The sequence below is a fragment of the Canis aureus genome, chromosome 4 (assembly GCF_053574225.1).
Source record: "Canis aureus isolate CA01 chromosome 4, VMU_Caureus_v.1.0, whole genome shotgun sequence".
Classification (NCBI taxonomy): Eukaryota; Metazoa; Chordata; class Mammalia; order Carnivora; family Canidae; genus Canis; species Canis aureus.
In genome coordinates, this window is record NC_135614.1 from 61,180,562 (window position 1) to 61,205,554 (window position 24,993).

The 24,993-nt window shown below is 46.8% G+C and overlaps 1 long non-coding RNA gene across 13 annotated transcripts; it reads right to left on the bottom strand.

Moving 5' to 3' along the window:
* Window positions 1-1,776: 1,776 nt before the first annotated feature.
* On the bottom strand, window positions 1,777-23,675 carry LOC144312830 (uncharacterized). 13 transcript variants are annotated; one of them, XR_013378460.1, is made up of 5 exons: window positions 18,352-18,741; window positions 14,758-15,006; window positions 9,199-10,260; window positions 4,726-4,930; window positions 1,777-2,352 (listed from the first exon to the last, which is right to left on the bottom strand). It is a non-coding gene; the product is annotated as an uncharacterized LOC144312830 (long non-coding RNA). The 13 variants fall into 13 exon arrangements; XR_013378449.1 differs by lacking the exon at window positions 1,777-2,352 and adding an exon at window positions 12,698-12,849 and having other exon boundaries at window positions 3,951-4,930; window positions 18,352-18,744; XR_013378455.1 differs by lacking the exon at window positions 1,777-2,352 and having other exon boundaries at window positions 3,951-4,930; window positions 9,199-9,337; window positions 10,086-10,260; window positions 18,352-18,738.
* Between the last annotated feature and the right edge of the window lie 1,318 nt (window positions 23,676-24,993).

A 24,993-nucleotide genomic window follows, 5' to 3' on the forward strand; every position in this document is an offset into this window, starting at 1 on the left:
GGAGAGCCATACCTCTAAATCTGTGATTACTGTTGCCAAATCGTCCTCCAAAAAGTATCAGACCAACACCTACTGTGCATAGCAGTGGAAGAGGTGCCTCTACCTCAAGCGTGCGCCCTGGTGTCACTTCCAGGGGAGAGTACGGGGGTCCTGGCATGCTCCTTCATTGGAAGAACCCTGAAAGAAGATAGAACAGTCCCATTCATTCAACAGAGGGGTCCTCCTCTTAGATCTGGAAGGGCTCTTATCTGGAAGGACAATCTTTCTCAGAATTGTCATAAAGATACTTTGCGTTTTATTGTTGTTGTTTTGTCTGTTATTTGTCTGTTTATTCCTCTAGACCATGAGCAACCTGCAGCCAGGCACTGTGTTCATGGGAAGGGCAATGCCTTGGGTAGCACCCGGCACAGGGAAGCTCTCAGAAAATACTAGTTCTCAGTAGGATGGGGGACAAGACGATTTAACCGCAAACTGAAGCTCCATGGGAGTAGGAACGACCCCGGTCCTTGCTTCTGTGTCTCCACTGCCAGCACCGTCTCTGGCACATAGGGACTGCTCAGTAACTGTTTGTTGAATGAATAAACAAAAATGCCTCTAGGGTGCTGGTGGTCGTAGCAGATCTGAAGACTCTTAGTTCACTGCTCTTCTATCTACTGTACCTACTGTACTCTCTTACTCAAATTACTCTAATGTTTGCACTGAATTTCTGTGTGGTCCCTTGGTTTCTGTGCTTCAGCAAAACAGCCACATGGCTGCTGCCAGACAGACAAGCGTGGGGCATCACCCATCAGAGCTCTGAGGTTCCATCTGACGCTCTCCAACGATTTTCCAGTGGTAAGGATCAGGAAGGGACTTTCCCTGTGCTCACCCAGCTCTGGCCCATCTGTACCCCCTTCACTTGGATGCTGTTCTGTAGGCTGGAGTCAGCATGAGAGCTATTTTTGACTAAGTGGCTACCTAATCTTACATAACCCTCAGCGATTCAGGCCAAGGTCATTCGGCTTAGTGCATGAAAGACACTTCAGAGACCGTGATCCCCCTTTCCCAGAGCCCCTCCAGAGACCCAAAGCTGGGAGAGTAGTGCCATGGTGGTGACTCTAGGCCTCTACCACAAAGCCCAGCCAGGACCTTCTGAACACAGCTCAGCTTCTGTAATATTTTCTGGGAGAATTCCCCAAATGTTGTGTTCCAATATCCCTGGCACTTGGACGTAATTACAAATCCAGGAAGCAGGGTGTGGGGAAACCCTCACCACATCACCCCCAACATGTGGAGGTGCATTGTTCCTCTCCTAATGTGGAGATGCACAAGCTAAAGATACTCAAGAGGGCCCAGGGTGTGTGAGATCTTTGTCCTTCCTGGGAGATAAGTGACAAGCCCACATTTTTAAGATTTTTATTTAGTTGAGAGAGAAAGAGAGAGTGCACACAAATGGGGAGAGGGGAGCAGGAGAGGGAAAGGGACCAGCAGGCTTGGAGTTCGATACCACATGGGGTTCAATCCCAGGATCCCCAGGATCACAACTTGAGCTGAAGTCAGATGCTTAATAAACTGAGTCACCCAGGCGCCCCAATAAGCCCACATTTTATTTTTTATTTGTATTATTTTTTAAAGATTTTATTTATTTATTCATGAGAGACACAGAGAGAGGCAGAGACACAGGCAGAGGGAGAAGCAGGCTCCATGCAGGGAGCCCGACGTGGGACTCGATCCCAGGACCCCAGGATCATGCCCTGGGCTGAAGGCGGCGCTAAACCTCTGAGCCACCCGAGCTGCCCAAACCCACATTTTAATTTCAGTTTTGTTTTATAGGAAAAAAGTTAGAATTCAAGGTCCTCTGGAATTGAATTCCAAATGCTTTTCCTATTTGATCAGTAAGCCCTTAGGCAAAAGCCGGGCACATGATAGATGCTCACTAAATGCTTTGAGAATGGAGTTCTTGCCTGTCCCCTCAGACTCCCTGCCACACCCGGCTACCTGCCAACTGCTGGTGAACCTTGTACCTTTGCATACACCCCAAGACCTCAGTGCCTCAAACCACCTTTCAAGATCCCCATAATCAGAAGGTGTTGCTCTTTGGTCTATATTTTCCTGGCATGCTGTTCACACTTCTGTTTTGAGCTTCTTTAAAACATAACTGATATGCATTCTTCTGTTTCTTCCTCCAGACTGGGAGCTCCTCCAGGGCAGAGTCTGGCCCTTACTTGTCACTGAATCTCCAGGATGCACTGCTGCCTGGCACTTACTGGGGGCCTCTGTCAATACCCATTAGTTGGATGGATGGGTGACTGGAGAACAAGTGAGGTCTGCAGGTCACAGACCTGTTTGTGTTTCAAATCCAACATGGGCTAGCTGAAGGGGAAACGAAGGGAAGATTGAGTCAACATTCTGAATACTCATGGAGTCAATATGGCTTTTATCTCTTAAAAAAATTGTTTTTCCTCTCTTAAAATTTTTAATCTTAGGGGCACCTGGGTGGCTCAGTCAGTTAAGCATCTGCCTTCACCTCGGGTCATGATCTCAGGGTCCTGGGATCTAGCCCCAGATTGGGGAGTCTGATGCTCCCTCTCCCTCTATGCTCTCTGTCTCTCACTCTCACTCAAATAAATAAATAAAAACTCTTAAAAATATTTTAATCTAATTAAATTTAAATTGAAAAAAAGTTTTTTAATCTCACAAATCATTGAGTCTGTTGTAGAAAACAGCACAGCTGCAAGAAAATCACTTCCAATACTTTAGAATACCTTTCAGGATTTTTCTCCTATTGCCTCCCCCCATCATTTTTACAGAAATGAGGCCTCACTGTGCTTCCAGTCTGTATACTCATTTCCTTGAACACTAGGTAGAGGATAACTGAGATTATTGGCCAGTTGTCTTTCCTAGGAACCACTCCTAGCCCCTGTTTAATTCTGGAGCTCTCCTGTTAAATCAAGGAGCCCCCTTCCCTGGTCTTAGTTGATTGATCCAGAGGCAGGTCTTGACCCCAGCTGGGTCAACCACAGTGCCAAGGTACCCTGCCCACAGTTGGCTGGTTCTGGTTTGGATCCTCGACCTATAAGGTGGCCAATATACTTCTTGCTTAAGATTTTTTTGGGTTTGGCTCAGGTCTTGATCTCAGGGCCATGAATTTGGGTCCCCTGTTGGGGTCCACAGTGGGCATGGAACTACTTAAAAAGAAAAAAAACAGTTATGGGGCACCTGGGTGGCTCAGTTGGTTAAGTGTCTGCCTTCAGCTCGGGTCATGATCTCAGGGTCCTGGGTTCAAGCCCTGTGTCGGGCTCTCTGGTCAGCAAGGAGTCTGTCTCTCCTTTTCCCTCTACCTGCTGTTCCCCCTAATCTCTCTCTCTCTCTCTCTCTCTCTCAAATAAATAAATAAAATCTTTAAAAAATACTTTATTTGTGGAGGGGCACCTGGGTGGCTCAGTGGTTGAGCGTCTGCCTTTGGCTCAGGTCACGATCCCAGGGTCCTGGGATCCAGTCCCACATCGGGCTCCCTAAAGGGAGCCTGTTTCTCCCTCTGCCTGTGTCTGTATCTCTCATGAATAAATAAATAAACTCTTTTTAAAATTAAAAAAAATATATTAATTTGGGGCTAAGACAGCTTCCAGCAGCCTCTTTCCTGTGCTGCAAACTTATTTCCCCCTCTGGTCTGCAGTGAGAAAGTGAGTCTGGAGATGGGGAGAGGCAAACATAGCAGACAGAGGGGGAATCCTGGAGCTGTCTCAGTCCTACATTCCAGTTTTGTTTTTTTTTTTTTTTTCCCAGTTGTTTTTAAGGTTTGGTCACACCATGGTCCTTTCTGAACCTCGATGGTCCAACTCTCCATTGGATTCCATAAACCAATAAATCCTCCCTTTGTTTTTTTCTATTTTGAGATAGAGTCTGTCACTTGTCACTGAAGAGCTCTTGACACACACATGTGTCATAGACATAATTCCATGTCAGTAACGTAACAGGTACAACATCATTTTTAATGGTGGCAGGGAACTGTCTGAATTTTTGCTTTTAACAAATCTCCTGTTGTTGGCTATCTAGATTATTTCCATTTTCCACTATGATAAGCAACACTGTAGTAGATATCTCATAAATTCATCTCTGTTCCATGCAGCATTTTATTATAATAAACCCCTAGAGGTGCAATTGCTAAAACAAAGGGTACTCATACCCTTAAGGCTTTGTGACACAGTGTTTTACTGCCTTCATGCTCTATGACCATTGCCTCTTCCAGAGTCATTATCCAACTTGTTGTTGGATGCCTTCATGGTTTTACATTATTTCAGCTTGAGCTGGCCCCAGGGGGTTTGACCTTCAAATGTTTCTTGCAAGGGGTTGGGTCCAGGTTGGGGCTTTAATCTGCTTATAAACTATGTCCAAGCATTCTGTTGACAAAAGTAGGTGTGGGTCAGTCATGGTCATGAGCATTTTCAGAGGATTTTATAAGCACAAGGATAAGTCCCTGAGTGCACAGTGGACACTGGGTTTGGGGGTATGAATGAAGGATGCCCAGTTTCGCAGTCATTGGCTGGGTCTCGAGTTTATCCCAGAAGGCAAGGGAAGAACATGGCTGTGAGGACATGTCTGACATCTGCTGCCAGGGAGCAGGGCACGGTCCTCGGTCTGGGAGGGCATGGGATAAGTCCTTCAACTGTCCCTGTGCTGAGCACGGAACTCAGTTCCTGGAGCTCACAGCCTGGTGGCTAAGGCAAGACACTGAATGAGACCTACCACGAGGGGCAGCGAAGGTCGCATCCGGCAGTGCTGGATTGCCTAAGGTGAACAGTTCAGGGTTCATCCTGTTCAGACAATGGGGAAGCCTTCCTGAAAACAGTCGATGAAGCCGATACGTGAAGGATGTGTAGTGCTCAGCCTGATGAAGAGTGAACGAGAGGGACCAAGTTTCCCAGGCAGAGGAAACAGATGGCACTAAAACCTGGAAATAGGAGAGAACGTAGAGCATTCAGCAGGAGGAAAGAGAGCCCCTTGTGTCTGGAACATGGAGAATCTGATTTAAAAAAAAGTGAAAGATGAGGCTGCAGAAATGGTAAGGGCTTCTGCCTGGCTAGCCCAAGAACTCCAGCCTGAGGGTAATGGGGAGTTTTGGAAGGTACAGGAGGGGCAAGATGTGATCCATGTTCTTCAGGGGGAGGCAGGGACAGATGGAATCAAATGGTATCAGGGCCCATGTTTCTGCACTGTGGCCTGTCCCAGGGGCCAAAGGCTCTCTGAAAGCTTCTCTCTACATACACTTGGGTCCTAGACCTCTTAGCTCGTTCCCCTGCACTGAGAGCCAAATCCAGAACCTCAACCAGCCATTCCAACACAGCGGATGCCCTCTGCGGGTCAGCCAGCCTCATAGTCCAGGGCCCACTCTTATAATATATAAACATAGCACGTTCATGTAGCAGCATACACGTGAATATATCTCTGCTTTCTACACAAAGAAACATTCTGCCCACCCAGCCCCCCGCCATGCCTCATATACAGATAAGGCTTTAGGGGGAATAAAAGGCACAGCATTGGGAATACAGTCAATGATATTGTAACAGCGTCCTGTGGTGACAGATGGTAGCTACACTTGTGGTGAGCGTAGCATAACATATAGAGAAGTTAAATCACTATGTTGTACATCTGCAACTAATGTAACATTATGTGTCAACTATACTCAAATAAAAAATTTTTTTTGAAGAATTTTTGTCATGAAGTTAAGTGGAATGAGATAAGGAAACTGAATGTGCTTTGTAAAAAAGACATTCTCCTAAGCAGCAGAAGATCTTTTCTTTGTCCAAATGAAATCGTACTGTAGGGCGGCCCGGGTGGCTCAGCGGTTTAGCGCCGCCTTCAGCCCAGGGCCTGATCCTGGGGACCCGGGATAGAGTCCCGTGTTGGGCTCCCTGCATGGGGCCTGCTTCTCCCTCTGCCTGTGTCTCTGCCTCTCTCTCTCATGAATAAATAAATACAATCTTTAAGAAGAAAGAAAGAAATCGTACTGTACATCCATATATCTCTAGTATCACCAGTGCCGTGGCTTCCTCTCCAGTGTGTGTCTCCAACCCATTCTCAAATCTCCATTGCCACCGCCACCCCTCCAGACCAATTGTCACTCACCTGGATCCTGCTGCAATAGGCCTACCTCATCTCCCCCAGACCGCACCTGCCTCTTTCCAAGTTCAACACCCACAGACTGGCCAGAGTGGAACATACGTGCAGAGTCGCGCACAAATCCTAAGTGTTAAGCTTGATGAACTGAACACACCTGTGTAACCGGTACCCGGCTCGAAAGCAGAACACAAGCAGCACCCTGGAAACCCCTGTTTCCTCTCCAGGATAACCACTCCTCTGACTTCTAACCCCAGATTAGTTTTGCTGCTTCTGAGCTCTATATACATGGGTTAATACCACGTGTACTATTTTATAGCTGCCTCAATTCCTGTATCACTGCTTTTGTCAGACACATCCACAGCATTCATTACGTACCGTTCTAATGTGTTCCTTTTCATTGCCATATAATATTCCATCGTCTAACTACATCAATATTTATTCAGTCAAGTATGGGAGGCATTTCAGTGGTTTATAATTTGCAGCTATGACGAAGAGTGCGCTTGTCCATATTTTTGTCTCCAGTGCCTATAAGCATGTACTTCTGTTGGGTACCTACCTACCTAGGAGTAGACCTACTTTATCACAGAGTGCACACATGTCTGCAGAACGGTGTTTTAAAGCACAGTCACATTGTAGCATTTCCTCTCTTAGAACTTCCATGACTTTCCAATGCCTTCAGAATAAACTCCAAGCTTTTCATCTCAACCCACAGAGGCCTCACATGCTCTGGCATGCCCTGACCTCTCCCTCTTTCTATCCCAGACCTGGCACAGATTGCTTTCCCACCATATTGACCTTCTACTCATGCTTGGAGCCTGCCAAGGAGCCCACCCAATTGATGGGGTGCAGTTTGCAACTGGCCAGCTCTTACTCATTCTTTATGTCTTAGGGCAAGTAGAGTTCTCTCAGAAAGGCCTCTTCTGATCCCTCAGTCAAGAAGAGCCACCACCATATTGTCTCTCACCGCAAAGCTCATAAGTGCAGGGACCCACAATTTGAAGTTGTCTAGTTGTTCACAACTACCTCACCCAGTAGACTGCCAGCAACAAGAGAATGATACTGTCATATTCACCGCTGGACTCCCCAATGCCCAGCACTGGGCAGAAACAGAGTAGGTAACATCTATGTGGTAGAGAGTAGGTAAGAGAAGACTCAGGACCTTGAAGTCTCCTAGAAACCAAGGTGCAAATCTTGGCTCAATTACTTGCTACTCTTGTGCCTTTAGGCAAGTAACTTGAGTTCCTGGGCCTCAGTTTTCTCCTCTGCGAGACCAAGATAATCCTGCTGGCCTCTCAGATGGCTCATAAGGATGGGGTGACAACATAGGTATGTACATTGCCTAGCACACTCGTGGGCACATGGTAAGTGCTAGTTAAGCAGTGGCTTTCCATGGGTCAGTTCACTGGAGTCTCAACACCACGGTGGGGGCAGGCACTGTTTAAATCCTCAGGATATTAGGATGCCTGGGTGGCTCAGTGGCTGAGCGTCTATCTTTGTCTCGGGTCATGATCCGTGGTCCTGGGAAAGTCCCACATAGGCTCCCCACAGAGTCTGCTTCTCCCTCTCCCTATGTCTCTACTTCTTTCTCTGTGTCTCTCATGAATAAATAAATTTCTTTTTAAATCCTCAGGATATTAAACTCAGGCCCAGGGAAGTTCAATATTTTGCCCAATACCTCCAGCACTTCTCTACTGCAGTATTGGTGGTAGCATGTGAACGATCAATGACAACAGGGGAAGGAACAGTGGCAAGCGCCTCAAGGCCAGCAGCCCTGCTCACCCCACCCCCTGACATCCGTTCATCCCCACGGACCCCGAAGGTCAGGAGTACGGTACGAAAACCACTGGGTTATGGAAACATCTGTGGTTATTAATAACTGGGAAGGAAAAAATAGAAAGATCTGATCACAGGAAAAAATGTTAACTTCTGTATAACAAAAGCCATCACAAATGAGGCCAAAAGATAAATGAGAGTGTGGGAGAAAATATTTTAACTTCATATAACAAAGACTTACCATCCCTAGCGTGAACATGCTCCAACAAATAAACTGGAAAAATACAGATGACCCAATGGGAAAATGGGCAAAGATCACAAACAGTGCACAGAAGAAGAAATTAAAATGGTCAACACACATATGTCTAAGCAGGGAAATGAAAATTCAATAATCAGCCCCCATAGATCTCCTAATCCTGGCAAACAGGAATAATATTGGTAACATGCATGGCTGATGAAGGCAGAGGAAAACCAACACTACCATACCCATTGTAAAAAAATTACACCTTTTAGGAAAAAATTTGAAAAATTTTATGACAATAAATAAACATGTGGGGTGCCTGGCTGGCTCAGTTGGTAGAGCATGCAACTCTTGATCTCAGGGTTGTGAGTTCAAGCCCCACATTGGGTATGGAGCCTACCCTCCCCCCCAAAAAAAGCGACAATTTTCAGAAATGAAAACAATAATACATAGTGAAATACACAAGAATAGACACCACAACATTCTTGTATAACAAGAACTTAGAAACACCCTGATTGCACCAATATAGTTGCATATTATGTAGCTATTAAAATCAATGAAGTAGGTTCATGTGTGCCAAATTACAATTCTCTCTAAACCGTGGGAAGCCAAAAAAGGATGTGAATGAATAATGCCTAATTTCATGGAAAACAGAATAAGCATCTCCAAATCACCTTGAATACTTGTTTAAGCAAAGAAAAGTAGGAAAATCAAACTTCTAATTACAGTGTGTCAAAGAAGTTGGACTGGGGGGTGTTAGTTTTGCTTCAGATATGTTTTTAAATTTGAGTTGTCTCAATGACCACACATTTTTTTTTCTTATAAGTAGGGTCCATGCCCAGCAGGGCTCAAACTCACAACCATGAGATCAAGACCTAAGCTGGAAAAAAAAAAAAAAAAAAAAAGACCTAAGCTGAGCTCAAGAGTCAGATGGCTAACTGACTGAGCTGCCCAGCACCCCATGATAAGTACATATTTTATAAAAAAAAACCAAACTAATTAATAAGCCTTGCTCATTGATAATGACTCAATAAATGTTGCCTGCCTGTCTACTCTCATGAAATCTTTTCTGCTTTAACACTTACCTTGCTTCAGCTCCTACAATTAAGCTTCTGGTTGGAGAAAAGGTGTTAATTGTCTTCGGAACAACCTCCTCTGATTAACCTCTTGACTTGCTCTGCTGCCCGAACTTCCAGGGGAAAGAAATCTGATTGTGTGATTATTCTAAAATGAGACATATGTTCTGGATATGGAATACATGCACATGGTAAAAAAATAAAATAAAAACAGAGTATATTAGTGAAAAGTGAACCTCGTTCTGTCTCTGGTGTCCTGACCACCCAGCCCTATGCCAGTTTCTTTTGTATCTTTCCGGAGATAATCTAGGTATGTACTAGCATGTACACATACATATTCTATTTTTTTTAAAGCAAATGCTCTACATATTGTCTATACACACAAACAAGTGTGTTCATACGGAAGATGCCTTTCGATTTCTTCTAGTCAGAACCTGATTTGTTCCAAGGTTGCATTTCTCTCCTTGAGAAACCAAATTCCCCCACTGAGATAGTCCATCCATCCATCCATCTATCTATCCATCCATCCATCCATCCATTTATCTATCCACTAACATCCTCTAGCAAGTATTTGGTGAGCACTCACTCTGTGCCAGACTCTAGGCTAAAAGTTGGAGATATAACAGAGAAAAGATAAGGTCCTTGCTCTCACCTAGCTGACCTTCTATTGAGAAAGAAACAAATTATGTAGAGGAAAACACATAATTGAAGAAAATTAACACATTAGAGATAATGGGATGTGCCTTGAAGATACTCATTCTCAGTTAAGAGAGAGAGTGAGGGAGAAGAGGGCACGTGGGGAGAGAGCCTATTTTAGATGGAGTGGCCAAGGAAGATCTCCCTCAGGAGGTGACATTTAAGCTAAGAACTGAATGACAAGTAGGAGCAAATGTTACTGGTTTCCTTGCTCTGATGATGTTCCAATGAGACATTCCACAGGCAGAATTTCAATCTGATCCAAGTGGTGAGCAGGGTGGGTTCTGAAGTCCTGGAAACCTTCATCGGAATCCCAGTTCTGCTGGTGACCCTTAGGCAAATTATTTAAGCTCTCTGTTGCCTCAGTTTCTTCATCTGTAATATAAGGTTATATAAAAATAGTGCCAACCTCATAGGATCACAGTGAGGATTAAGTGGGTTAAGCAATGTGGGCTTCTCAGGCCGGCATAAAGAAAGTGAGTGATCCCGAAAATGAGAATGTTAAGAAAATATGATAATGTTAGGCGAAAAGTCGAACATACAATCGATAAAAGAAAAAATTGGTCAAATTTTCATCAAAATTAGAAAGGAAATTAAGAGGTACAAACTTTTTTTTTATGATACAAACAAGGCAGTCCGGGTGGCTCAACGGTTTAGCACCGCCTTCACCCCTGGGCATGATCCTAGAGACCCAGGATGGAGTCCCACATCGGGCTCCCTGCATGGAGCCTGCTTCTCCCTCTGTCTCTCTCTCTCTGTTTTTCATGAATAAATAAATATCTTTAAAAAATAATATAAACAAGCCGCAAGGATAAAAAGTACAGCACAGGGAATATAGCCAATAATATTGAAATAATGCCGTATGGTGGCAATGGTGAGCACTGAGTATTGTATAGAGTTGTTGAAACACGATGTTGTACACCTGAAGTTAATATCGCACTGTATGTTAACCCTACTCCAAGAAGAATTTGTTTTTAATTGGAAAAGTTTGTTCTGTGAGAAACACTGTTAAGAGAATGAACAGACAAGTTACAGTCTGGAAGAAAATATTTGCAAATCACGTATCTGACAGAAGGCTTATATTCCGAATATAAAGAGAACTCTCAAAACTCAACAGTAAGAAAATAACAACCCAGTTAGGAAATGGACCAAAGACTCGACCAGATATTTCACCAAAGAGGATATACAATGGCAAATAAGCACGTAAGAAGATATTCACCAGCATTAGCTATCAGAGAAATGGAAAACAAAACCATGCTGAGACACCACTGCACATTTATTAGAGTGGCTTAAAAAAAACCTGACAGTACCAAGTGTTAGCAAGATTTGGAGAAACCATAATCCTCACGCATGGCTGGAGGGAATGTGAAGTGATACAGGCACTCTGGAAAACAGTTTGGCAGTTTTTTACAAAGCTAAGCCTATAAAAAAAAAAAAAAAGCTAACCCTACACTCACTTTATGACTCAGCAACCCCAGCAACCCCATTCCTAGGCGGTTACCCTAGAGAAATGAAAACTTAGGTTCATATGAAACCTGCACACAAATGTGTGTAGCAGCTCTATTTATAATCACCCCCCAACTAGAAGCAACGCAGATGTCCTTCAAGGGGTGAACGGGTAAACAAACTGTGGTTAGTCCATTCTCTTAGAAAGCTACTCAGAAGAAAGGAAAAAGGTGCAAACGATCAATGCACACAACAACTGAATGAATGGGAAATTAGCCCGTCTCAGCAGGTTCCATGCTACGGGATCCCATTTCCCATTCTTGAAAAGACAAAGCCAGAGCAATGGAGAACAGATCAGTGTATGTGTGTGTGTGTGTGTGTGTGTGTAGGGGGCGGGAGTTGTAGGTCTACAGAGGGGCACCTCCAGGTGGGTTTTGGGCTCATGGACCTGATTTGTATCCCGATTGACTTGGTGGTTACACCAATCTACACATAGGCTAAAATTCATAGAAATGTACCTGAAAGTCAATTTTACTTAAGGTGAATTTTAAAAATGAGAAAAAAATAGTGATCAATGATACTGTCATTCTAACCCAGCCACTCACTGCCAGTCCCTCCTCCCTCCTTTTTCCTCATTCTCTGCAACCAAAAACTTCTTAAAGAGGAGCCACCTTCCACCCCCTAAATATTTGAAAGCATCCTAAGTAACCTGGCTTTGTTGCTCTGCACACAAAGCTAACACATTTCTGTTGGAAAGGAAGGAAGGAAGGGGGGGGCGGAGGGAGGAAGAATTCAATCATTACAGAAATGTGTGTAGAAGCAAAAGCCCTCAGGAATCCCACCTTCCAGAATTAACCACTGACAGAAGCTTCCACCAGAACCATTTCAAAGCAATTTTATACAGTTGTTTCCTCACAAGGTTCAGAACCCATATGGTGGGATGTACTCTGATTGATTGTTCAAGGAAACAAGGAGGGCCTCGGGGAGAATGACCTTGAAAGGTTAACATCCAGGACGCCAGCCCATCCTCACATCAAGTCAAAGCATTTCACAACTGGACAGAGTCTTCCAGTGATCTGGTTCATTAAGGATCCTCCAGGCCCACCCTGTCCTTCTCTGACACCACCCCCAACGAAGCTCTGTGTCTCGTGGCAGCCTGTTGCCCACAGCTCACCCTCCCACCGTGTGTGCATGTGTGTGTGTGTGTGTGTGTGTGTGTGTGTGTGTGTGTCTGGGCTGCCATTATTTCCAGCTCAGCTAGCTCCATTTGCAATCACTGTTTGGGGTCATTTAGTCAACACTCAATAAATCATTCATTGGCCTGTTCCTTGCTTCCTCATTCCAAAATACCTCCTGAGCAACTCACCTAAGCCAGGGTCTGTGCTGAGTCATAGAAATACCTTGGTGAACAAGACCCACACAGTTCCTGCCCTCCTGGAGCTTCCATTCTAGTCAGAGAGAGCAACAAGCCGCAAATGACTCCATTGCGTGCGTATTCCTCAGCATCTGTGCTGAAGCCTAGTAAACAGAGGTACATGGTGTGGTGAGAACACAGCTGGCCAGTCCAGCTTCCCTGAGAACAGGGATGAAGCTGAGACCTGCAGGTGAGCAGGAGCCCGGCCAGAGTCAGTGGGGAGGGAAGTGCATTTGAGGCAGAGGGAATGGCATCCCCAATCGCGTGTATTGTGGGGACTGGTGGTGCTGGGGTCACCACAGTGGACAGGACATGATGGCAGCTCTCCAAAATGTTTTGGGGACTTTTGCCACTGGCTTTGTGGCCTCCTTTTCCATCTCCCTGCATGTGAAACAGAACTCTCTGAAGTCAGAGTGATGTAGACTCACCAGACCTGGGCTCCTAGGAGCTCATGATGTGTGTGAAAATGGGAAAACAACTTAATCTCTCCATGTCTCATTTTTCCCACTTGCCGAATGGGTGTGAAACAGCAACATACAAGGGTTTAACAAGGTAATCCACGTAAAGCTGTGATCACAATACGTGGCACTGCAGCAGTGTTTGGTTCACGGTAGCTTGTGCTGTTATTAATATCATTAGAGACTCCAGGGTGCCTGACCCTGGAGCTGTAGTCTCTTTATAGTCACATATAAAATTAACACAGAGCCAGGGAGGGTCTTCCAGCCTCTGGATTCCTGTTCACAAAAATCCAGGCAATGACTTGGTTGGAATGACATTCCTTGAATACATCAAGTATATTTTGGGAGTGGCCTTAACATTTGTTAGTAACACAGGCTGGAGGGTAAAGGACAGCTAAGACCCACCAAGGCTCCTTAGATGACAGATTGGTGTTGCTGGTTGACATCAGCCCACTCCCATCTCTGCGGTCTGCCCTAAAGCCAGACTCCCATCCAAAGGATTCCAACTATGCCGTCAGTAATGAGAACCCCACGGAGTCCTCTCTGGGCTGAGGAGTCACGGGGTTTGCCTTCCCAGAAAAGCACCTTTGCTTCAGTGGGAGTGTGCCTTTGGACTGATAAAGACTCACCCTGTCCCGTTATGGGTAGGAATATTGCAAGGGGGTGAAGCTATTTTTTGCCTCATGTTCTATCTCTCTCCGGCAGGCACAGTGACATTGCTTGGGATCAAATAGCCCCAGCCATAGAAGGTCACGGAGCTGAAGGGTAAAAGGCCTGGCTCCCAAAGGGCCAGCTTGGGGGTGGGCGGGATTATTCGCATCACCAGATGGGGGTCTCAGGACCTGTAGCTGTCCTCCCTTCCATCTGCTGGACCAGCCCCAACCTGCTGTCCACAGGACTCCTGTTGAACCTTTTCCCTGGACCCAGAGTCTGGTGGTGACTTTATTTTTAGCCTATGATTCCCCAAGAATGCGGGTGGGCCTCTCTGAAGCAGGGGGAGGGAGGAGGGAGGAGGAAGAGGAACTCCAGGGCCTGGAGGGCCAGGGAGGACACAGCCCAGCCCAGGCCCTGAACTCAGCGCTGTGACCGCCTCCTGTAGGGACAGGACCAGCTCAGCCCCATGTCCCTGTGTTCCCCTTTTCTTCTTTCCTGATGACCCTAGAGACTTTTTGTTGTTCCAGCTACCCCTGCGTTCTTGGTCCGTTGGGCTTCTCGTCCTCAACCACAGTTGGTATGGAACAGGACTCGTCAACAGCACCTCTTTCTTCCTGCCTCTAAAGAGATGTCCCTGGCCCGTCTCCTGGGCCTGCCTGGCACCAGAGTAGGTGCTTAATAAATATGAATAGACCGAAGGATACATCTCATTGCTCTTTCCCATAGGCAAAAGGCCTGAATAATGTAAGAACTAATAAGGGGAAGTCATAGTGGTTTAGAAACTTAAAAAACCCTTAAGTCATTGTCCCTGGTTGCTAGTTCCTGTCTCTTTTCTGAGAACTTCCCTGGAGCCCCTGGGCCTCAGCTTTGTCTGTGTGATCCACGGGGAAATGCACCTACCTCTTCTTTCTCTATTCAACCTTTGGTCTTCCGTTGACCCTTCTTTCCTGGATACCCAGGCCCTGCCCCATGGAGGGTCTGGCAAAAGGGAAACCATCTGGTTGAGCTGGCTCCAGCCTGACTCCGCCACATACTTGCCTATGACCTAGGGCAAGGTGCGCTGCCCCTGTAGGAAGTTGTTCAGCTGCCAGTGGGGTTGTTGGGATGACTGGGTGGTCTTGAAGTAAAACGGCTGGCACATAGTGGGTGCTGCAAAATTGGTGGTGGTTGTTTTATCATCATGAAGGAAATAGTGCAGAAAACCGAGCCTCCTTCTTTCATGCTATACCTGGTCATTCTTGTATTTATAGGAGGCTTTAATATTTTATAAAGCACTTTCACATCCATTAGCTCCTCTAATCCCCATACAACCCCCTCAGAAGGGCCGAGTCATTATTACATGATTGTTATTCCCATTATACAGATAAGGATGCCCATGCTCCAGAAAAACACAGATGGGTCTTGCTTGCCATTATGTTGTCAGTGCCTGGCATGGAGCAGGTGCTGAGAACAAAAGAAAGTAAAATGCTTTTGAAGGAATGGCCTCTACAGTGTAATCCCATGCAGGATGCCACTTACTGTTTCCTCCGCTATAGAGTAGAGATTGATGTTGTAGGATATACACAGGAAATTCAAATTCTAGAACTCATTTTCACAGTAAGCCTTGGTCTTTTAGACAGGCAGAAAGGGAGGGAGGCATGTGTACCAAGCCCTTTCCCCTTCTCCTAGAGAGACCAGTTGGTAGGTTCAGGAGAATAACTAGTGCCTCTAACAGGGACATAGTTAGAGCTCATTCCTAGAAGATCCCCAAACTAGATCCTCAATGTCCTCACATACTGGGACTTTGGTTTCTCCTGGTTTCCCCAGCCAGAAGCTGAGTTTTAGACGGGAGACAGGCCTATGTGTGGGTGGTCGTGGGGAACAAATCTCAGGGGAAATGGGAAGTCTTCTAGTGTAGAAATTACAATTTCCTCTAATACTGACACTGTGGGGAAAGCATTCTGCTGCGTTTGTAAGAGATGGGGTGGGATGGATGAAAATGAAAGGGGAAACCAAAATATGTACCCTCCCTTTTTAGGTCAAAAATCATTTTATTAATTTAGGGACATAAAAATGTATGGTGTATAAGCTGATTTCACTGCAAATGGTCACAATCAGCATATTACATTTCAAAGTATAATCCTTGGGGATCCCTGAGTGGCTCAGCGGTTTAGCCCCTTGCCTTTGGCCCAGGGCGCGATCCTGGAGTCCCGGGATCGAGTCCCGTGTCGGGGTCCCTGCATGGAGCCTGCTTCTCCCTCTGCCTGTGTTTCTGCCTCTCTCTCTCTCTCTCTCTCGTTCTCTCTCTCTCTCTCTCTCTATCATAAATAAATAAATAAATAAATAAATAAATAAATAAATAAATCCTTTTTTAAAAAGTATGATCCTTGCTGTCAGGCAATAATTATAAATCGGTGATTTACTTCTAATTCATCGACTTTTTTTTAAAAAAACAGAGCTATAGCTACTAAGTTTCTGGAAACCTCTTCAGCTTGCCTGCTGAGGAGAAGCAGAAGTCACCTGCACTTGACGTCAAGAAAGCCTCGAATGTTATGGAGCTTGGGGCGGATGAAGAGACACCATGCATCTTTTACAAAGGTTGCCAAGACTGTGTAGGAGGAAAGACACCAACTCACTGATGACAACATTTGTCCCTTGAAAATTTTCTCATCATTGTGTGTGTTTTGTTTCCTAGTGAATGTAGTTCATGGGGGGCGGGGGGTGGCGTTCCTCAGAATAATTTACAGGGCTTTTAGGTTCTTGGAACTGAGCTCACTCTATCACAGAAAGGGAAAACCGGGGAACTGATTATTAAAGCTGACATGTATTGAGCACCTACTATGTGGGAGCTGGCCACTGTTCTAATGGCTTCACACTCATTCATTCACTTAATCCCAATAACAGCCCCATAATATAGGTACTATCATTATCCCCATTTCACAGATGAGAAAACCAAAGTTTAAGGAAGCAAAATGACTCGTCTAAGGTCCCATGGCCACCAAGTGGCAGAACCAGGATTTGAACATAGGTCGAGAGCAAAGCGGTGGGTGGTTTGGTATGAAAATCAGTCAGGCTCCAGTCAGCCAGCATTTAGTCAAGTTACCTCCTCCAAGTGAAAGAGGGCAAACTCCCCCTCTCCAGCCCCATCGTCCCATGGAACCACTCAAAACCCTCCTCTTCCCAGATTCCACTACAACAGGAACACTTCTGTGACTTAGGTGGTTCATAAAAGCACACCAGTGCTCCTAAAATATGGCTTTAGATTCTGAACTCAGAACAAGTGTCAATTCTTTACATTTTCACTTTATTTATTTTGACTTTTTTTTTTAGTCTAGTTATTTTTTAGCCATCTCTACACCCACTGTGGGGCTCAAAGCCACAGCCCCGAGATCAAGAATTGCATGCTCTTCCAACTGAGCCAGTCAGGGGCCCCTGAATTTTCATTTCATTTTATTTTATTTTTTTATTTTTAAAGACTGTATTTATTGATTCAATATATATAGAGAGAGCCAGAGAGCACAAGCAGGGGGAACAGCACAGGGAGGGGGAGAAGCAGATTCCCCACTGAGCAGGGAGCCTGAAGTGGGGCTCCATCCCAGGACCCGGGGATCATGGCCTGAGCTAAAAGTAGATGCTTAATCCACTGTGCCACTCAGGTGCCCCTAAGTTTTCATTTTATTTATTTATTTTTTTAAGTTTTCATTTTAAACGAATTCTTTCTTCCACCCCTTTTATAAATGATGAGGTCACTGGGGCAAGAAAAGACCAATTCCTAATCTGCTCCCAGCTCTGTATTACTCAGGATGCTCTAACTAGTCTTTGTGGGACCTAGTGAGGAAGCACACATTTCTGACCCTTCCCATTTACTCTGACACTTACTTAGGCAGTGCTGGGCCCTGAAAGGCACTGGGAACTCAGGTGAGAACAAGGCTCTGTCCTCTTCCAGCTGACCTCCTAGTGAGTGACGCTACTCAACCAGGAAACACCGAGAATTAAATTATGGAGACTAAGTGCTCGGAGGGAAATCCCATTTTTGGATCTGGCGACGCCCAGTGCCCAGTCCAGCTCCTGGCCACCAGGGCTTGGGGGGTGGGCAGGAGAACACCCACAAACCACCCACTGCCACCAAGACCGAAAGTGTGTAAGAGGAAGCCCCCAAGCCAGGGGGCATGGAGTGCTGAGTCTTGCAACAACGGCGATTCCCCAGCCGCAGAGGGACCGCTTCCCCTTGCTGACCCATGCCCAGGTCACCCTGCCCTCGGTGCCCGGGAGCTGTGCGGAGTTGACACTGGCGACCGCTTCACGTCCAAAACCTCCCTATGGCTTGGCTTGATTTTTGACATGACTTCGGGAGTGCAAAGTCTACCTTGGTAGTGTTTGGGCAACTTATCTTAAATATTTTATCTTCGGAGAGATTTGTTTTTCAAGAGCAAAATTTCTTCGAAGAACCAAAGAAGTCCCTGGAATAAAATGACACTAGTCTCCCCAGGGCTGGGCTTCTAATCCCACCTGTACCTGCACAGCCGTGACCCAGCAGGAGGATGGGGACGGGGACCGCCTTCGTCCCTCACTGGCTGTACCTCAAGAGTCCCGAAGCTGCTTTCTCGTCCACGATGCCAACCAGTCCTGACGACGACCGGCAGGAGGGCAGAGGCTGTTCCCCCCACTCTGGGGAGCAGAGCCGGTCATTTGCTGGGCAGCACTCGGGCACAGCTGAAGGACTCCAACCCTAGTGCTCTCTTGCCCATCACAGTTTCCCGACCTCCCGCCTGCGCCTGCCGAGTCCTGCCAGATGCCTATACCACCCAGACCATTAGCAGGATACTTTATAGGTGGCCCATCTTTTCCCTTTAGCTTAAATGCTTCTGCTTGAAAGCGAAACTTGGTTTCACTGCCCTAATTGGAAATCTGGTTTCACTTACCATAAATGGAAAGCAGCCATGAAAATAAAGGCAAGGAAATGCTCTCAAACCCCGGCTAGACGCGTCTCCCGCTGAAGGCTCTGCGCCTGAGGCCTGATCTCTCTTTGTAAAAAGGGAGAGTGGCAGCGGCAGAGGTGGTAAAGGCAGCCTAGTTCCCAGCGAGGCTTTCTCCTGGAAGGACTGAAGCAGAACTGAGAAAGCGAACTTTCTGGCTGTGAGAATCATGCCCCACCTCTCTTGGAGGCAGCAGCCCCTCAGTAGGGCTTATTTTGCTCTTGGGGAAGAAAACAAACAAACCTGTGGGTGCAGAGCAGAGGCCTCACCCTGGGCCACCCACAGGTCGGTTCCCCAGAGCCCCACCCCCGCAGCCCCCCATGTGTCTCAGAGGCCCTCCTTTGCAGGGCCTCTTGTCTCGGCCTCCTCAGCATGAGGTCCTGAGCTCCACTGCTGCCCACTTGGACCCTAGCACAGGGTCCCTCCTCTCACCCACCGGCTGCCTTCACAGGCGCCTACCCTTAGCTCCATGCAGTGCAGCAGCCCCTCCTGAGCACTCCCCCCCGCTTCCCACTTGGCCCCCCTCTATCTAGCCTCCACACCCAGGTGCCTTCCAGAGCCCAGATCCAATCTGGATCCTGCCACTTCCGGGCTGTCCCCACACAGCCCTCAGGCTCCCGGCCCCCCGCCCCCCCAGACTCACTCCTCACTCCTTCCAGCTCCAGCCCTAGGGTCTCACCATGTTGGGCTGCCTCACTTTCTTACCAGGCTCTCCCTTGACTGCAGCAGCGTAAACAGTGTACGTGAAGCCGCTGCAGCCGCTCACTGTCACCCACTCATTCTTCCTGTCTCCGGGTAAATGCTACTGTCCCTGGGCAGTCTCTCCTCCTCTCCCTTGAGGTAGCACCCTGACCCCCACCCCGACCCCAGGCCTTGACAGCCCTGTGTTTCTCCCATCCCTCACACTGGGTTGGAATCGTCCGTGTCTGTTGCTGCAGGGCCCAGCGCGGGACCAGAACCGCGCGGAGCCTCAGAAGCGCCTGTGGATTGCGTGGAGGCTTATTGATTCCCTGCACACCAGTCCCCGCTCCCACTTTCCACCTGTCCCGCCCTCTGTCCTCCTCTAACCAAATTCTGTCTCTCCCTGCCTTGAGGTTCCAGATCGGTTCCCGCCTCTTCCGTGAAGTCATCCCTGATTGCTCCAGCCCAGCAGAGCTCCCTCCAGTTGAACCCCTACAACATCTGTGTCATGGTTGAATGAATGAATGGGACATGTTATAAATGGAACTGAGTGAGAAAACAATTTAAGACTCAAGCTCACTGTAATGGCTTCTGTGTTTCTAAGGGGGAAGCGTGGCCCCCAACAGTGGAAAAATAAATCTTTAAACTGTTTACTTCGGGCAGCCCGGGTGGCTCAGTGGTTTAGCACTGCCTTCAGCCCAGGGTGTGATCCTGGAGACCCAGGATTGAGTCCCACGTCGGGCTCCCTGCATGGAGCCTGCTTCTCCCTCTGCCTATGTCTCTGCCTCCCTTTCTTTCTCTCTCTCTCTGTGTCTCTCATAAATAAATAAAATTAAAAAAAAATAAACTGATTACTTCTTTGGAGAGGCTGGTGGGAGAAGAAACAATAGGCTGAAATCGCACAGCTTTTCTTCTGTTTTTTCTTTGAAATAAAGGTGAGATCCTAAGAAAGACTCTTTCAAAAAAGTACTTGGCTTGGAGAGAATAAATACTAGCTGTACATGGTATAGAATCCAAAAGGCAGATGGTGTGTCCTTGGCACACCACGTTAATGAACCTTTGAATGTGCAAGGAGGTAGGTACAAGTGAGAGTGGGGAATCCCCTTGCCTCAAGTGATACGGTGAGGAAAACTGCACTCCTGGGGGAGCCCACAGGGGCAGAAAAGTGGACTCCAAGAGCAAAGGGGCAGAGCACTCAAATGGAGTTCCAAGGTCCTGAAGGTGGTGTCCGGAGAGGAGGTCTTAGGGCTTTGTTGTCCAAAGGCCTCCAGGCCCAGAGCTGGCCAGCATCTACATTACTGTTGCTTGCCTTACTGACCACACACACCAAGGCATCGGTATATGGGGCTGCGCTCAAACCTCTGGAGGGAGAGTTCTGGGGGCAAAACAAAGAAAGACAGCTTTAATTGCCTGGAACCAAAACAGCTGCAGAGGGGTACCTGGGTGGCTCAGTGGATTAAGCATCTGCCTTCAGCTCAGGTCATGATCTCAGGGTCCTGGAATGGAGCCTCACATAGGCTCCCTGCTCAGTGGGGAGCCTGCTTCTCCTCTCCCTCTGCCCCTCTGCCCTTCCCCGCTGCTCTGGCTGGCTCTCTCTCAAACTTTCTCTATCTCTCAATAAATAATTTTTTTTTAAATATCAAAATAAATAAATAAATAAATAAAAAAGGCCAGCCTCAGAAAGAGAAGGAACCCAGGGCATGGGGACATAGGGAGGATAGAGGTCCCTGGGAGCTTGTGGAAACTCAGAGAGGGCATCACACTTCCCATAGAGGAGGGCTAGAACTCCAGCTAATTTGATTTAATCTCAAAAGACACAGGAAAGGGATGCCTGGTGGCTCAGTGGTTTGGTGCCTGCCTTCGGCCCAGAGCGTGATCCTGGGGTCCTGGGATCGAGTCCCACATCGGGCTCCCTGCATGGGGCCTGCCTCTCCCTCTGCCTGTGTCTCTGCCTCTCTCTCTCTCTGTATCTCTCATGAATAAATAAATAAAATATTTTTAAAAAAAGACACAGGAACTTAGTTAACATTAGGATTACAAGAAACCTTGCTTTATATTACCATCTTTTGTTTGTTTACTAACATTCTGCATTCTCGACTATAGGCTGTCTGAGGCCAGGGACTGGCTCTCATTTGTTCTGTTCCATCCCCCTCTCCCCACCAGCACTGAATCCATTTTTGTGGCAGCTTATGACAACATCACTCAGCAAGGATTGTGACTGCATAATTCATATCTACCCCCAGTACACACACACTCACACACTCACACACACACACACACACACACACACACACACACACACACACATACACACTACGTGGAAACAGCCAGGAGAGGGCAGAGGCATCATCTGGGTTCCCAGGAGTCCCGGGCCCTCACCTGGCCCCCACTACCCCTATGTTGCTTGCAGCAACCTTGGGGAAAAGCCCTTGACTAACTCAGCTTTTGTTTCCCACACCCTTCAATCAACAACTCAAGGAACCAGAAAGCAATCTTTATGGCTGTCATTCTAGCTGGATTGTAGAAAGTACAAATAAGGCCGTTTCCAAATAATTCCCAAACTGTTCAGATATGAAGTTTGTAATGGGCAGAGACTGGCATTGGCCGGGGAGCAGGGCAAAGCAAGATTACAGGAGGCCTCTGTAACTGTTTACTGCAGCTATAGGCCTGGAACCAGCTCCAAGTCAAATACACATACAAAGAGGAGGCTCGAACTCCACCTCATGGGGCAGACCTGGCCGTCTTGCTGCCTCCATTGGAGAGATAAGGAAGCAAAGACAGAGAGGTTAATACAGTCATGTGAACATCAATAGGTTAGTCTGGAATTAACCCCATTATGCCAATACCTAATTCCTGACTTCTGCAAGTCTCCAAGTTAGCAAATTTCTGCCAACTTGAGGTTTTCATTACCTTATAGAAGAAAAAAATTCTCCAAAGGATGCCACCATTATTTGTTTTTTAAAGATTCTGTTTAGGGCGGCCCAGGTGGCTCAGCGGTTTAGTGCTGCTTGCAGCCTGGGGTGTGATCCTGGAGACAAGTCCCACATTGTGCTCCCTGCATGGAGCCTGCTTCTCCCTCTGCCTGTGTCTCTGCCTCTCTGTGTGTCTCTCATGAATAAATAAATAAATGAAAATTAAAAAAAGAATAAAGATTCTGTTTATTTGAGAGAGGGAGAGAGAAGAGCAGGGTGAGGGCAGAAAGAGGAGCAGGGTGAGAGCAGAGGGAGGAGCAGTCACCCCTCTGGACTCCCCAATGAGCAGGGAGCCCCAAGCCAGGCTCCATCCAGGGACTCTGGGATCATGACCTGAGCTGAAGGCACATACTCAACCAACTGAGCCACCCGGGCTCCCCTGATGCCACCAATATAACAGTGTGGGACTGTTGGGGCTTATGGTCAGACCAGGTACTCATCAGCTTGGTACTCTGGATTCTTGACATCATTCAGTTTAAATTCTTAGTTTTAATTATTTGAGTGAGCCAGAATGCTCATGGCAAGTACAGGTGCGGCATTTTGCTGAGCCCAAATTTAAATCTCAGCAACGGGGCCTGGTATCCTGGAAATATTAACAGCCAGTAAATGAGCCGAGCCTGCTGTCCAGCAGCTACATTTCAACATTGCTTTGTTGTTGTCACTTGCCAGGTATCCTGCAATTCTCAGGAGGTAATCCTCCCACCACCCAAAACAAACAAACAAACAAACAAACAAATCTTTGACTTTCTGTAAAATATGGTTCCTTGAAAAATAAGCCAATTTGTGCTGGTGATAGAAGGGAAGAGTAAGAGAAATATATAAGCTCATGCTGGTCCTTAAGCCAGGAAAGAGAAGTTGTGGATAAACTATTGAGTGGAAGATTGGATCAGGTGGGGCTCAGATCCTAACAGTGAGAAAGTTCACCTTCTTCTTTAAGTGGTAACTTTAAACAACAATTTACAAAACTATTTTAAGAAATCACCAGCAACCACACTGACAAGAAAAAACAACTCTTTGGTTGTTTCTTCTCTGGAAGAAACTGGAGAGAATTGGAAAAGGCATTCGAAGCGTAACCCTTGATGGAATTGGGGAGTAATGCAAATACCTGAGCAAAGACCACCAAAGGTACAAAGGGCTTGCAAAGGTCTCCAGCTGTTAGTCTGCAGGAGATTGGAGGTCCCGCCGGGAGGTCTGGCCTCACCGGATCTACTGGCTCAGCCTTCACTCTTACCCCGGCTCCCAGCCCAGCTCAATGGAGATGTCATGGCGGCTTGCCATCTAGTGGCCAAGATGATTACTGCAGTAACTGCTTTGAGCTTTCTCTAGATTTCATTACACCTTCATTCTCTAAAGTTTTTTTTTAAGATTTTATTTATTCATGAGAGATACAGAGAGAGGCAGAGACACAGGCAAAGGGAGAAGCGGGCTCCACCAGGGAGCCTGAAGACTCCAGGATCACGCCCTGGGCCAAAGGGAGGCACTTAACTACTGAGCCACCCTGGAGTCCCAAGATTTTATGTTTTTAAGTATCTCTACACTCAACGTGGGGCTCGAACTCACAACGCTGAGATCAAGAGTTGCATGCTCTATCGACTGAGCCAGCTAGGAACCCACACCTTCATCCACTTATTTTTTCCTTTAATGCACCGTTGTGTGTCTGATGCTGAGGCCATGATAGATAGATATAGCCTTTCCTTCAGGAACCACATAGTCTAGTGGAGGGGAGATGACACATAAAATACAATATGAGGGTAAGATCATGAAATACCATAGGGAGCCAAGAGAACTGTCAAGGGGACATGTAAGCTAGATTTGGTGGTCAGAGAAGACTTCCCAGAGGAAATGCAACCAAATTTGGGACCTGAAGATGAGTAGAAGCTTGTTAAGCAAAGGAGAGGAAGGGAGAGACAGCCTTCCAGGAACAGGGAACAGTGTGCCTAAAGCTGGGTGTCAAGAGTACACGACCAGTTCATACAGGGCTTTAAGCTTTGTTAAGAACGTTGAATGTCACCACTAAGAGCAGTGAGAGCCATTTCTTTTGCGGGGGGAAATTAAGAAAGCCATAGAATTTGAATTTTCTCCAGGCTGTAGCTTATCTGTCTCTTTCTTAAAGCCCATAGCCTCACACCCACCCCTGAAGAGCAGCATGATGCTTTCTTTAATTTTTTGTTTTCCTCCGGGGCATGAGTTGCTCATCCCACACACCCTTGATCTTTCTCTTCCTTCTGTCAGCAAAGAAGTTGGTCTCACATTGTAATCATTCCTAAGCTAGGGCAGAGCTTTAGCTCCAGCCAGAATAGGCCTGGCAATGCCAAACTTCTTTCTAGGGCCAAAGACCTTGATGGGGAGACGGTGGTTACTCTCAGGGTGAGGTCCTGGGTACCTCATGCATCAGCGTCCTCTGGGCCATTTGTTAAAGAGGTGCTCTCCAGATCCCATCCCAGGCCCGCACCGTCCTCTTTCAGGGTAGGGTGGCCCTGGGATGGGCACCGGTGTCCAGGTGACCCCACTGCCTCACTCAGATTAGA